Raw genomic sequence first — 16,567 nt, 5'->3', positions numbered from 1 at the left:
GCTTGTTCCAGAAATGAAGTGTGATTCCATTAAAATGTGTGATCTTTTGAAACAGCCTACCTTGTTTTGGAGTATGTGGTAGTGGATTTATTTGTTGGGAACGAATTGATGAGAAAAATATTTTGGCCTTAAGGCATCGGTTTAAGCAAGGTGCATTTAAAAAGCAGCTTCAGCCCTTAATGGGCTTTTACTCTCTCTATATGCATTTGAAGAGTTTGACAATTGTAACGTGCTCATTTTAGCCATTACCTGTGTGGCAGTCCTCACCTGGGCACTGTTCCAGAACTTCTTTTGAGCTTAGTGTTTGGAACTCAATATACGTTTTCTCATAGAAACAATGGCTGTAAGCCTTCTTGGATGGTAGACAAAAATTGATCTCACCCAAATGTAGCTGAAATACTGTGCATTTGCAATTAAAAGCTAGCCAGAGAAATTAGAAATGAATATTAAAAATTCCCTTTAAAAATATTACAAAATGTATTTAAGTCTATCAAAACACACAAAATTTAAAACCATCAGACCCTAGGCCTAAGGTGCTTGCTTGGCATGACACTTTTGGAGGAGTGGAAGCAGGAGTCCCCTTGGGGTAAAACCATAATGCACTGCTAGAATTTGCCAGCAAGGAGGAATGACAGAAGGATGTTGAAACAAATGGAGAGGGGAGAAAAGGTGGTTACATCACTCTAAACTCTTCCTGACATTATTGGGGTCAGAAGGTATGAAAGATGCTCTGGGGCACTGCTCACATTCACCTTCCTGCTCAAGACCCCTCTTCCCCAGATTCTGGGAGTGTTGCTGCTGAGGGCTCACAGCTAAGACTCTCTCCAGAAATTGCCCTCTGCCTGCTGGAGCTGCCTTGTCCTCAAGGTTATAACCCTTTCCTAGAGCATCCTTTGCCTAATAATCTGTGGATTTGGGAATATAAAGCCCTGGCCACATTGCCTTAACTTGGAAACACTGAATAAATATGTTCATTTCAGAAGGCCCGGTGCAATTGGCCTCTGTGGTAACTACATCTCATTTCAATTTATTCTTCTACTCTAAACCAGTTTTCTTCAGTCCTTTGCATGTGTGAGTCTTGACTGCATTCTCCAATAATTCTGCATGCAAATCTGTCTCAGAATCGGTTTCCCCATGAACCTGACCCAGGACAAGCAGATAATTAAGGGTAGGAATGGAGAGGCAATCAGTAAAGACTTTATTAATAGTTGGTAGCAGAGAGCTGAAAGCTGGTCTAGGGGAAAGGGGAGTACCAGCAAAGATACTAGTGGAGAGAATACTAGAAATGATAAGAGCTATTCTGGCAAGGTAGGCATTCAATATTACTTCTATATAAAGTAGATCCAATGACTTAGTCAAAGCTGCTAAAGAAGTCCAATGCTTATGCAAATAGAGGTCTGAAAACAGAAGACTTACAGCATGGGGGAAAATATTTGCAAGCTATGAATTTGACAAAGGTCTAATATTCAGCACCTATAAATTCAAGTGAGTTGGTCCTTTAGGACTATACATTCTTAGGGAAAATAAAAAATCCACAAAACTCTGCCAAGTCTCAGGAAGCCCTATACTCTTGATCTTCCTCCAGAGTTTTAGCTTGAATAACATTGTCTTCATTTATTTTGCATTGCTAAAACAGAATACCACAGACTGCATAATTAATAAAAAAGTTTATCTCACACAGTTCTGGAGGCTGAGAAGTCCAATATTAAGGTGCCAACATCTGGTAAGGGCTTTTTTTGCTGTGTCATTCCATGGCAGAAGGTAAGAGGATGAGAGAGAGAGAGAAAGAGAGAAAGCTCAAACTCACAGCCACAAGGTATTTTATAATTGGCATTAAATTATTCATGAAGTTGGAGCCCTCATTATCTAAACAGCTCCTTTTAGGCTCCACATGAAACTGGCCCAATTGTCCCTTAGAATTCCCATAGAACTGATATTTATGGTTTCTTTTGAATAAACATAGAAACTGACCCTCCTAGTCTTAAAACTTGAGAAAGTTTCATTTGTCTTATCTGAGTTCCTTTCTCAGGAAGCCAACCATTAGTCCTCCCAGATAATATCAAAGAACTGAAACTTACCAGTTTATGCATCTAGACAATGAGACACCAGACCTCTCACTCATCATAATTACCTAACTGACCACCTGCTTTCTGTTGACCAATTCCTCTTCCTTACCCCTCCTTAATTCCTGGCTTCCTGCAGGTAATTACATTTATTTCCTGCTATATGAACCCTTAATTTTAGTCAGTTGATGAGGGAGATGAATTTAAGACTCATCTCCCATCTCCTTGGCTGCAGCACCCAAGTAAAGCCGCCTTCCCTGGTAATACTCCTTCTCTCAGTGATTGGCTTTCTGTTCAGCAAGCAGTAGAATGTAGACCAAATCCCTGGTGTTTTGGTAACACACCTTCTAACATTGCTGCTTTGGGGAGGACACACTCAAACTATAGAAAACACAGTTCTATTGCTGAAGCAATTTGGAAGGTTTGCTTTCTTAGAAAGCCTCTCGTTTAGTTTCAAGCCTGGTATTTCTATATAAGATGTTCAAAGATTATTGATCACAAAAGCATCTCTCCTCCAAATGACTTCTTGCTGCCAGCTGCAGTCAGTAATGGTGCCAGATTGGGGTTGGGGAATTTTCTTACCTTGTCAATATTAGGCTTGGCTTATGGTGTTAATCATTCCATAGCTGCAGTTCTTAATTTTATCAAATCGAGCTTTTTTCTATGCACCAGATACACACAAAATAAATGAATAGTATACAAAAGTGTTTCTAAGAGATCTAAAAGATTTCTAAGAGATAGCCATCTTCCTCAAAAGCTGAGACTAAAGTATGTCCAGCAAGCAGTGGGCTCTAAACAGATGTGAGTGTATAGTGCTATTGGAGGACTTGGGAGGGAGGGCAAAGATCTTGAGGTCAAAGTGTAACTATCTCCCATGACTGGTTGAATGGAGGGATAAACCTCAGAAACTGGCTGTCAGGGTCCATCAACTCTTGTTTTCCAAGTCTGTTTCCCTGAGGACCAAATGTAGTGCAATGCTATTATGGGATCTCTCAAAACAATTTGAAGGCCAAAAAGAGAGATTTTGACCTGACATGCTTGACAGACCCCTAAACAAAACATTATGTCATGCTCTGATGTTTAGCTATTATTTTCTGGAAGGATGAAAAATGTAAAGCTGTAGTGGTGATACCCATCCAAGGATTAGCAGTTTGTAGAAACTACCAGAATATGCAGAATTGTTCTTGAGACAGAGTAGATGATTTAAAGTCAGTCTTCACAAGTCCAGCACTGTGTTAGCTAATCTGGGGATAACAGATGCAAGGACTGAGTCTTAAGAGGCAACCCAAATGGAAACCTAGGTTCTAGGGTAAAATTATTACAGGGATTGCCATAGAGAAAGTCTCTCTTAACATGTCAGTAAGAGATCATTAAAAAATCCTCTGATTTGGAACCACTGTGATGGTAAGATGTGAATCATAATGTCCTCAGAAAAGACCTAAACCAGTCATTTATTAAACAAATGTCACTGAGTGCCACCATGTGGTGCTGAGCAAATGTTTGAAAAGCTGCAAAAGTAGAAATTTCCTTCCAGACTGTTTGCCAATTATTTTACAGGGAACAAATAATTTCAGTTATTAATTTTAATATTTTAGGAATATTTTAGCACTTTTATTAATCTCAAGGTAAAATATAAACTCCTTACCAAGGTTTATAAAGTCTCTTTGTGATCCTGCCTCTGCTAATCTTTTCACAGACTGGGTCACTCAACTTTATGACCCATTCAGTATGGACTGTAAATGTGTCTTCCTCTCTTTCATACGAGCTCTGCTCTTTGTCTGGGAAACCATTTTCATTCAACAATTTTCCCTACCCCCTTCACCAATTCTCCCTTTGACCTGAGAAAACTCATTTTTGTAGCTAATATTACATTTCATTTTTCTCTTAGGATGCCTTCTATGAACCCCTAAAATAGGGTGAGGTGCTCCTACAACACTCTGCATTTTTCCCATTGTGTTAATCTGCCTGGTCTGCCATTAAAATATACCATAGATCAGGTGGCTTATAGAACAGAAATTCATTTTCTCACAGTTTTGAAGGCTAGAATTGCCAGATCAAGGTCTAGCAGGGATGGTTTCTCTGATGAAGATTTTCTTCCTGGCTTGTAGGTGGCCACTTTCTTGCTGTGTTCTTACATGGTGGAAAGAGAGTAAGTTCTCTAGTGCCTCTTGTTGTAAGATATGAATCCCGTAAGATCAGGGCCTATCCTTATGATCTCATTTAACCTTGATTACCTTCATAATGGCTCTGTCTTCAAGTAAATTACATTAGAGGTTGGGGTCCAAACATATGAATTTTGAGAAGACACAAACATTCAGTTTATAATACCCATTATGTATTTCTTTAAATTTTTAAAGTTTTAATTTTTGTGGGTATATAGTAGGTGTATATATTTACAGGATACATGATATGTTTGATGCAGGCATGCAATGTGAAATAAGCACATCATGGAGAATGGGGTATCTATCCCTTTGTGCATTTTATCCTTTGTGTTATAAATAATCCGATCATACTCTTTTTTTTAAAATGTACAATTAACTTATTGACTATAGTCACCCTGTTGTGCTATCAAATAGTAGGTTTTATTCATTCTTTCTAACTTTTTAAAATTCATTAACCATCCTTACCTTCCACTCTTCCTACCCCACCCCCTCCCCACCTCCCCACATCACAACTTTTTTCCCAGCCTCTGATAACCTCCTATGTCCATGAGTTCAATTATTTTTATTTTTGGATACCACAAATAAGTGAGAACATGTGATGTTTGTCTTTCTGTGTGCAGTTTATTCCACTTAACGTCATGATCTCCGGTTTCATCCACGTTGTTGCAAATGACAGGATCTCATTCTTTTTTATGGCTGATTAGTACACCATTGGGTATATTTACCACATTTTCTTGATTCATTCATCTTCTGATCGTCACTTACGTTGCTTCCAAATCTTAGCTATTGTGGACAGTGCTGCAGCAATCATGGAACTGCAAATACCTCTTCAAAATTCTGATTTCTTTTCTTTTGGGTATATACATAGCAGTGGGATTGCTGGATCACATGGTAGCTCTATTTTTGTTTTTTGGTTTTTTTGGGGGATGAACCTCCAAACTGTTCTCCATAGTTGTGGTGCTAATTTACACTCCCACCAACAAAGTATGAGGGTTTTCTCCATCATATTTATTATCCAGGGCACGATTCACATTGTAGTTTGTGAAACTGTACTTCAGGGGTGTCAATTACGTGGACTACTTACCTTTATTTTTCCTTAGAGCTTAAGCTTCATGAGAGCAGGAAACATGCTTATCTTGTTTATTATTGTCTTCTTAGTACTGACCACAGTGCTTCAGAAATACAAACACCCAATGAATATTTATTGAGTAAACTCAGTAAATATTTTGACAAGTAGAATCAGCAGAATCAAACCAGTTTGTGGCACTCGTTCTCTTCACTTGAGAACAGTTTACATAATCAAATCATGGGTTTCTGGTGGTAAAGCCATATTAACTGTGTCACTGCCCTGTTGCTTTTCTTAAATGGATGCCTTCATTAAATGCACTGCCTCTAGAATGTAACTTTGACTATCTTCCTTCTAACATAAGATTTCCTCCCTGATGTTACCTTCCTGTTCCAGTCTGCTTTTTCCTTCCATGCCTAACAGGTTCTGACCATCTTGACTTTTAATCTTGACCCCTCCAAATATTTCTGTGAAAGCTTTCATAGAAATAGACCCAGAGAGACAGAGACTTTCCCAGAGAAGTAGAGATATTCCCAAGGTCATTTCATGATGCAGAAGCAGAGCTAGAACTGAAACTCGAGAGAGTAGAGTCCTGTATGACAAAAGCACTCTTAATTCTTCAAGTTAGGGGTGGACAGGGTAGGGGAGGTGGGGAATGGAGGGAAGTATCATTGACTGAAAAAAAATGATCAACTAACAAGGGGATATTTGAATAATTACTATGTGTAACATAAACTGGGTGCAATGAGACTACAAAAAAGAATAAATGGGAACTTCTGGAGCCAACAACCAGTTGAAATGTACAGAATCATGAAAAGTTAAGCTTTAGTACAGTCGGAAGAAGTAATGCTTATCCAGAGAGTGAAGAGGAGTTCAAGGAGGGAGGATCATTCTGGGGAGGGCCAGTCCAGAAAAGAGTCATGATGAGGTGTGTTAGAACCTTACCTAAAAGAATGACTTCAGATAGGTGACTGTCAAACATCTTTCAAACTCATTCTTTCCACTCGAGGCCACAGAGTTATATGTCTTGGTCATTATTTCTTAAATTGTCTTTAAAAAAATTACATAAAAAATATAATTCTCATTTTAAAAAATTCAGACAAAACATATATAGTAAAAAGTAAAATGCATATACACACATAAATTATGAGGATTTAAAAAAATAAAAATGGGACCATGTAATATAAATTATTTTGCAATTTGGTTTTACTCATTAAAAATAAGTCTTGAAGCTGAGTGTGGTGGCTCATGCCTGCAATCCCAGCATTTTGGGAGGCTGAGGCAGATGGATCGCTTCAGACCAGCCTGGAAAACATGGTGAAACCTCTTCTCCAAAAAATACAAAATAAATAAATAAATACATAAGCTGGGTGTGGTAGTGTGCACCTATAGTCCCTACTCAAGAGGCTGAGGTGGGAGAATAAACTGAGCCTGGGAGGTTGAGGCTGCAGTGAGCTGTGATTGTGCCACTGCACTGCAGCCTGGGCAACAGCATGAGACCCTGTCTTTAAATATGTGTGTGTGTGTGTGTGTGTGTGTGTGTGTGTGTGTGTGTGTGTAGGGAGAGAGAGGGTGGGGGAGAAAGAGAGATCTTTTTCGTGGGTCAGGACACATAGCTCATTCTATTGTCTTCCCTTCTTGTTTGAACTTTGGCAGTAAGACTATTTTGCTGACTTCTGGACTCTTCCAGCATGTTCTTCTCCCATTTGTTGTCAGTAATATTTTTCTAAATTGTACATAAAATCATGTCATTCCTTTGCTTAGAGTCTTTCATTGATACCTGCATCAGTTAAAAATATTTTGATAGAAAGTAACAAAAAATAAATCCCAAACTGGCTTAAATAATAAACAGAATTTTACCGGCTTACTTACTAGTTTGTTAGGGCTGCTGTAACAAAATGCCACAGATTGGATGGCCTAAACAACAGAAATTTGTTTTCTTACCAGTCTGGAAGCTGGAAGTCAAAAGGTCAGCAGGTTTGGTTTCTTTTGCGGTCTCTCTCTTTGGCTTGTGGATGGTGGTATCCTCACATGGTCACCAATTGAATGGACTAGGACCACCTCTTACAGCCTCATTGTAGCGTAGTCATTTATTTAAAGACCCTGTCTCCAAATATAGTCACATTCTGAGCTACTGGGCGTTAACGCTTCAACATACGATTTTTTGAGATACAATTCAGCTCATAACAGTCACATAATTGAAGATCTCAATATAGGTGGACTTAAGGTAAGGCTTGATTTTGGGGTGTTTGCGTTTATACTGTTTATGAATTCATAGAACCATGTAAATCTCCCAATGGAAAATGGAGGCTGCTGGGAAGTAGAGGAGGTGTGCTGAGGCTGCAACCACATATTTGTCCTGAAGCATTTTATCATTTTGAGAATAAAGTACAAATTATTTATCATGATTTATAAGGCCCTTCACCATGTGGTCTCTTTTTATCTTTTTCATTTTCATTTTCTTTCTTTCTTTCTTTCTTTTTTTCTGAGACAGGGACTCATTGTGTCACCTGGGCTGGAGTACAGTGGTGCAATCTTGGCTCACTGCAACCTCGACCTCCAGGGCTCAAGTGATCCTCCCACCTCAGCCTCCCAAGTAGCTGGGACCACAGGCATGTGCCACCATGCCTGGTTAATTCTCATATTATTTTTTTTCTTGGTAGAGACAGGGTTTTACCATGTTGCCTAGGCTGCTCTTGAACTCCTGAGCTAAAACCCACCTCAGTCTCCATCTTTTTATCTTTTGAATATAATTTTTCTATCATATATGACAATGGTAGGCTTGCAATTCCATATTCATTTCATTAATTCTCATGCAGTTTTTCCCTTTTCTTGAATGACCTAAACTAAATGTCACCTCTGTGAGCCTTTATGAACCTTTCTTTGTTTCCTGAAGGGCTGCTGTCTATGGCTTCTAAGTTAGTGCTTTATACAACTCCAAGGGTGTTTTCTATCATATATACGGTGACATAAACATTGCCTCCTGGATTGTACAGTGCAAAATCTTCATAATTGTACATGATTGCCTTGGCCTGCTTTCCTCAATATAAAATTACATTGTAATGGTTTACTTAAATGTCTGCCATCCTTCTAGTCTGTAAGGTTCATGAAGGCCAGCACTATAACTTAAATAGTACAGTGATATTGCTTGCTGTTTTTAGATCTTTATCATTTATCTCAACTACTAAAACAGTAACATATTTGTTAAATGAATGAATCAATAAATATATATCATTTTTAGTGCCAAGTTAAAAAATCATTTAACCATGACATCATTCTTATGAGGTAGGTATTATTTTCTTTGTCTTCCAGCTGAGGCAACTGAAGCTCAGAGAAGTTTAGTCTTTTGCCCAGGACCACACAGCTAGTAAGTGACAGAACTGAATAGTGCTCTCTCTCTCTCTCAAGTCAGGGTTTTCAGTTCTGATCAATAGTTGACTTAAATTTCAGCATTGAGAATGATTGTCTTGTTCAGTTGCTTTAACTACATAGTGGAAAGACTGACCACACAGTCTACCTGCTGGAGTTCCCAGGAGTAAATGAGATTACGCATGTGACTGTGCTCTGAGCAAATATAAGGTATTACTATGCAAATATAAGGTATTACTTTATAATGTTAGTTTGGTATTAATAGCTTCCAATTTCATAACTAGCCTAGGATGCATGTTTTAAGAGATGCATGTTTTAATATTTTTATTGATGCAGTAATAGAATCTTGAAATACATTTGCAGACCAGTGCTGTGGTCCCAAAGGGAAGCAAAGCAGCCCAGTTTTATGGCTCATCTAAGGACCAAAGATGAAGCAGCTTTGCAAGAAGTCCTCCTTTTGCCGTTAGCTCTCATTAGGTGAATTGAAATTCCAGTAGTGATAATACACAATTCTTCAACTGCACATACATTCTGCCTCTGTAAAAGGAAAAAAAAAATCTGTAAATGTAATCATTTCTCCCTTGTCAGCTAATGTAACATAGTAGTAACTATAAAACAGTTTTCCTTAGGTGCTTTTGTGTGATTTATTCCTCCTGGCATGGATCTGGATATGAGCAGCATTTTGTTTCAATAGAGCTTTTCTGTAGCTTTTAACCACTTACAAAGGGCATCTGTCTATACCTGGATACAATCCTGCAATAGAAATGGAACAGACTTTTAAGGCTTGAAAGAAAGGAAAATAGAAGGCCAGGGGCAAATTGTCGTTTCATCGTTTTGTGAGGCAAATACTATATATCTGGGAAAAAGATTTTTTAAAAGTATATAATTTAGGAGTGTCTAAAGGTGTTTTGTTAGGTCAATTGTGTATCAGAAGCGTAAAAGGAAGGGCTTATAGATCTTTAAATGCTCCCCAGATAAGTGAGCTTAATCTATTTCAAATTACACTTCCCACTCCCTGATCTGAGAGAAGGGCTTTCTGTCTTGCTTTCAGTATTTAAAATCTGAAATAATACAGACCCGTCTACCCAGGGATCTGCCTCTTGGCCTGGTGCTTTGTCACCACAATTGAGATGGGCAGGTTGGAAGTAGCGGCGTTCTCCCCAGCATCACTCACCAAAGTGGGAAGTAGTGTTGTCTGCCTTTTTTCCAGAGGCTGGCTGGAACAGTACTCCCTTGGGTTTCTGCCAAGGCACATAACTAAATAAGAAGGAGGTAAAATAAGGATAAGATTTAACTGCTTCTTTCCAGGGAAGCATGGAGACAGTCTCACTTCCTTTTTTTAAAGTTGGAGGCAGTTTTATTTGTTTGAGCAAATCACGTGGGAAATGAATAAGTGAAATTATCAACTGACATGCTTCAGAGGCTGAAAATAGATCCCAGTATATGATTTCCTTTTTATTTATAGACCACATATATTTATTCCTGGTTTTCTTCTCATAGGCTCCTGGACTGGGGGAGTCAGAGATAGTAATAGCTAAAAAGAACTGATCTTTTTTAGTTTGTTTTTGAGAGTTATCTCCCTAACATTTTATTTCAAAAATTTTCAAATCTGTAGTGTAATAAGCATTTTTCATATTTGCTTTCTCTCTCATTTTTCTTTCTTTGTTTTTTTTGCTGAAAATTTGAAAGTAAGTTTCATGCAGAATCATGATACTTTCTCTCAAAATATTTCAACATACATCTCCTAAGAACAAAGATATTACCCTATCATTATCATATCCAAGGTAGTTAACGTTGATACAATAGCAGATTGTAACATGCAATCTGACTTCAAATTTCCCCCAGTTGTCCCAGTAATGTTTTTTATAGTCATTCGTCTGTTAAATCCAAGATCCAAGGAAGAATAACACGTCGAGTTTGGTTCTCTTGTCTCTTTAGTCTTTGTCCATCTAGAACAGCTCTCCCTTGCCATTTTGTTGTTTGCAACATTAATATTTTCAAAGACTCCAGGATAGATGTCCTAGAGGAAATTCCACAATTTGAATTTGTCTGATACGATTCCACCAAGAATGTTTAGTCAGGCAACTGTGTTCCAAACCCACTTAATTATTTCTCATTCTATGTGTGGTTATATTATCAAGTTGATGTGTAGTTAGATTCATTTGTTTCTGTTCAATTTCAATTTTAGAGTTTGCTTTTGGTAATTCTTTTTTAATATAAATTTAAATTTAGAATTGTAAAACATTTACATGGTTCAAAAGGCAAAACTTCATTAACAATGTCTGTTCAGAAGTTTTACTCCTGTTTCTCCCAATTTCCATCTAACTCCTTATGATAAACAATTTTCATTAGTTTCTGATTTTCTTTTCCTATATTTTATTTTTAAAAATAAGCAAAAAAGTATACATGGATATATACATAAATGCATAGGTATATATGGGGGTGTGTGTGTGTATATATGGTGTATGTGTATGTGTATATATATACACACACACACACACACACATAGCTAACTATATATATACATGTGTCCATATATACCTATATATTTTCTGCACTATGGGAAATATATATACATATATATATATATATATATATGTGTATATATATATATATAATATTATCTATCAATCTATATAACTTCTGTGGCTGTGCATTTATGTTTTCCCCAATATTTGCTATTACAAATACAGCCTTGACAAATAATCTTGTGCCTATGTTGTACTTGTGAAGGTGCAACTGTGAGTATGGGTGCCATGCTGTACCAGAGGTAAGTGCCCGTATAGTTTTAGTACATATTGCAAATTGCCCTCCACAGGCTCGTATCATTCTTCACCTCCACAAGCAATGTATGAATGCATCTGGCACAAATCTGAACACTTTAGATTATCTCCCTGAATTCTCACAATAACTTTTCCTTATTATGACATTATTTCTTTGTTTTATGACTCTTATTGTATACTCAGGAGATTAAGGCTCAGGGATCTTCAGTAATGTCTTCAGGGTCATATGGTAAGTAAATGGCAGAGCTAGGATTTAAACCAAGATGTTGACTCCAGACTCATGCAACTAACCACCTCACTGTACCATGTACTTCCTACATTAACCTTCTTGAATCATATTTTTGGTGTCTGGATAGGATTAGTAGGAAATTACATATTCCCAGAGATGATGTTCCTGAAAACATCAAGGACTTCTGGGAATCAAAAGAACTTCCTAACTCAAGGAATGCTAGAGAAGTAAGAGAACAGCTTTCATTTTCATCCTGTTTCTTAAGGAGATGAGTGTTCAATCAAAGTTCCCAGGTCCTATCCAAGGATTCAGACCTAGTAAGTTAAGCTACAACAGCAAGAGTCTTTGAAAGAGGAAAAGTTTTAGGAAGGGCTCTTTCTAGGCACAAGGCATGAGGGTACAGAGAGCTGGATCCAGTTCTAAGGCAGAGTGGGCTGCTGTGAGGAAGACCAAGGCAAACAGTTGAGGATTTCGGGCAGGCTCCAGTCGCAGCAGAGAACTGGAAAACAAACCAGGAACCTGGAGAAGCTCCTAGGACCAGACTTAGAGGGACAGCTTTTCCCACAGCAGATGACAAGAAGTAAATAAATGATTGCACATACAGATAAGTGCTATAGTCCAGCACAGTAGAACAGAGAGGAGTTAGGATGTTTAGGGAAGACCTCTCTGAGAAGCTGGGCTTTGAGGTTAGATATGAATAATAAGTTGGCCAAAGACTTGGGGGCAACAAACTTTCAGGCAAAGAGAACAGCAAATGCAAGTCCTAAGGGGCAAATAAGACTGGAAAAATAAGTAACATAAAGTCTGGTAAAACTGGAATAGATTAAGTAAGAGAGTAGTAAAAAAGAAGGTCAAAGGCAAGGGACAGATCAGGTGGGGCCTCGTTGGTTAAGGTAAAAGAGTTGGACTTCATTCTAAGTGCATCTGAGCATGCTTGGGGGAGGCAAGTTTTGATGGATTTCTGGAATGTGTTGCAATGTAGCTATCAGGAAATGTATTTATATTCAGTTCTATTAGGTATGATGAGTTCTAAGGAGATAATAATAGAAATAACTGCTATTGATTATATATACTTATATAAGTTTTATGCTATGGATTGAGTGTTTCTGTCCCCACCTAAAATTCACATTAGAACTTAAATCTTCAGCAAAATGGTACTTGGAGATGGGGCCTTTGAGAGGTAATTAGGATACAAGGATGAAGATCTCAGGATGGAATTGGTGCTCAAGAGACCTAAGGAAGCTTGCTTTCTCTCTTTACTCTCTGCTGTGTGCAGTGAGAAGACGGCCATCTGCAAAGCAGGAAGTAAGCTCTCGCCAGGCGCCGGAAATGCCGACACGTTAATCTTGGAATTCTCAGCCTCCAAAACTGTGATAGATAGATTTCTGTTGTTTAAGCTGCTCAGTCTGTGATGTTATTTCCTAATATATAGCAGCTGAACTGACTAAGACAAGTTATTTTTCTTAAGGCAGGGTATAATAAGAGGCTGAATGTGAAATTTGGCCAGTGGTGTTGAGTTAGACATTTATACAAAAATAAGTCCCTTGCCTACTACTCATGCTTACTGCCCCCAGATGATTCATCAAGCTAAGCATATTCTTCACATTCTAGTAAGGATAAAATACTTGTTCCAGTACTATATGCATAGTAAACATATTTCATTTCATGGAAAGAAATAAGAATTTTAAAATATCTTGTTATGTGCCACATGTGAAGCTCTGAATGTATGCCACTGATTAATTCAAATAGGCAGTACAATTTCCCCACACCCGGTTCATCAAATTTTCATTTTGTTGTGTGTGACATAAGGTAACATAACCTTTCTTTTGATTACATATCTCATCTTGCCCTCAGTAGTTTTTGAAGATTTCTGAAATCAGAGAAGTTTACCAGTAAGTGAGAAATCTAGCTAAGTTAATGGCATAAATCCTCAAGAAAGAAAGAGTGAAAAAAATGGCATCATGCCATATCCTAATCATGAAGAGCTAAAATAGAGTAAATGTCAAGAGTGTAACTTAGAAGAAACATTGAAATGAAACAAATGACAGTAAATATGTTTAAAAGTCATGATAGACACATCAAAATAAGGATAATTTAGTACTAAGTCATCTTTAAAAAACATAATATTTAACATAATATTTAACATTTAAGCAAAATCATTATTAGCCAAGTAAAAAGAAAGAATACTAAAAGCATGTAAATATGCTTTACACGTTTTAACTTTTCTTCTTAGGCTGATATATAAGGTATGTCAATGATCCGAGTATTTTTAAACATCTAGGTGTTTGATGCCACGTAGACCAAAAATGCAGATATTTGGGTGAATTTTCTATTTTTAGCTGGATATTTAGAATCATATAAAAAAAGCCTGAACCATCTTTTCAAATCCTATAAATTAGGCACAAACCATTTTCCTTGTAGGCAACATATAATAAAACCAGAAGAACGACCACACAATCAATGAAAGATGATAGCTGTTTAATTATGAAAGATAATCATTTATTGGTAGATAGTTGTTTATATAATGAACGTTTTTAAAGAAGTCCTTCTGTGGAAAATTACCTGGCAGATATTCGTGGCTGTCAAAAGGGTGATAATATTTGGCCGATGGAAATAGACAAAAACACAAGCAGCTTTAATGCAGGTAAAAGATACTATTTATTGTGCACAGAAGGCCTCTTATTGTGGAGGTACAGCAACCCTCAGGGTTGAAGAATGATGATTTATTGGACTTCAGATCCTCTTGAGGATGCCTGGTGAACCCTGACAGCATGTAACTGGGGTGAGGAGTGCTTCAAACCTGCCCAAGAAGGTTTTTCATTTCTAAAGGGATTCCCTCTTGGCTTTTGCTAAGTTTTATGGAGTCTCTGGCTCCCTGTTCATCTATCCCTAGTGTACTGTGCTCCTGCATGTTAGCTGTGAGACTGACCAAACCATAGGCCAGTTTCCCAGGCATCTTATTCTCCCAGTAGGTCTATTCCTATAGGCTGTAACTAGTTCCACTAGTTCCTTCTATATACACATGCACACACACAGAACACGCTGGAAGAATGAGTTTCTTACTAAAGCAAGAGCTATACAATGGAAAAATCAGTCTAAGATTATAAAATGTTGTCAGTTTAATTGGTTGAAGCCATCCTAATGGTTAGACTTGATCTGATGGGCAATAGGGAATCATTGTACATTCTTGAGGACGAGTTAAGATAAAAATGATGTTTGAGAAAATACTGTTGAATTCTTTATAGTGGCCTGGAGATTGAAGAAGTGGAAGAGAGGCAAAATAAGTGATATAGTCATGAGAAGCACAGGTTTGTCTACCTTTCTCTACTACCTTCGGTTTCAACAATTGGCTATGTTCCTAGTTTGAGTCAGGAGCCTTTTATAGGTGATCTCACTGGGAGGTAAGATTTAAAGGGAAATAGCTAGAGGCAATCAGGTAGAACAAACCTGTCTGTTCTCTAAGGGGCCAGCAGACATGAATAGAAAATACTAGATGTGGTGACAAGAGTTTCTTTGAGAGAGAGCTAAGTTAGCTTGAACAATCACAGAGGCTGAAATTCTTGGAGAAACGCCTATATCTAATGGGATGGTGAAGAACTGACTTATCTTAGGATATAAGATTATCCCCAGGGGATCCTGGCATAGAGTCTAAAGAAGAGTCTAAGGAGAATGTACAGCTCATCTGTGCCCACCAGAATCCAGCCAGGACATAAAATACTACCTGTTATTTTAATAGAGTTTAAAATAAAAAATTGTTAACTAGGAATTAAAGAAATGAAAAGGCAAAAATGAAACACTAAGTATAATCCGGCCTGGAGGATGAGGAAAGAGGTTGAAATAATTAACACTTAGTGACTTGAAAGAGAGGCTCTGCAGAGCTGGTGAACCAGAGAGGTGAGGTGAGGCTGGTCTTTAAGTGTTGGAAAAATTGCAAACTAGAATCAGCTATTCTACTGGAACAAACCAGTGCTTCCAGGTGTAAGTGATGCTAGAGTGACATAGGAACAGGAAACTAAAATAAGAACAGAAAACCAAGACAGGAGCAAGACACAAACAGGAAGTGTTTGAGGTCCCTGCCTTTAGCCTAGCTGTCTCCATCTGGTGCCCCCTAGTGACAATGCCTAACAGAACTTCTGGGAAAAGAAAAATAAGGTTTTTAAGAGTCTCAGCCCTAGAATTACCAAAGGGAATATAGAAAAAATGAGTCTGATGCTTAGACAAGAGTCTAATAACTGGGAAGGAATGCATAGTCACTAGTTGGTGGGACAAGTGTCATGACTAGAATGAAGTGACCAGAAGACACTCAGTCATGGACATTCTGGGATAGAACATAATTGAGAAAATTAATGAGCTCATAGCCTCTTCCCAAAGGAAGACCTATATCTTGAGATAATCTAGAAGCTAATGATAAGTAATAATAATGCTATCAACAGCATCATTTCATGAGTTCTTTCTATTTGCTAGAGAAAGTTATGGCTCATGTTATTTAATCTTCACACAGTACTAAAACGGTAGGTAGATACTATCACACCCACTTTGCAGATGCGGAAACAGGAGTCAGGCAGAAGAACATCCAGTATGATTGATAGATCATAGTTGAAGCCCAAGTTTTTCTGATTCCATGGTCTAGGTACAAAAGTACTACTTGGGTTTGACTCATAATTTTCAACTTCATCAAATTGCTTACAAATCACTATCAGGGACTGCTTTAGTAAATTTCAACTATCAACATGGGAGAGTACATATAGAAGAACATGGGGAAAATTAAAATTTATGTTGATAATGTACATGCCCATTCAAAAAATATCTACAATTGCATGTGAGGACTTTGTAGCAAGCCTGTGCATGCTCCACAAATATTGTCTAATAAATACATCGATGCTGGATACAGATTA

Source organism: Aotus nancymaae, unplaced genomic scaffold (assembly GCF_030222135.1).
Source record: "Aotus nancymaae isolate 86718 unplaced genomic scaffold, 86718_ANA_hifiasm-v0.15.2.pri h1tg000009l, whole genome shotgun sequence".
Lineage (NCBI taxonomy): Eukaryota > Metazoa > Chordata > Mammalia > Primates > Aotidae > Aotus > Aotus nancymaae.
This window is presented reverse-complemented; position numbering follows the sequence as displayed.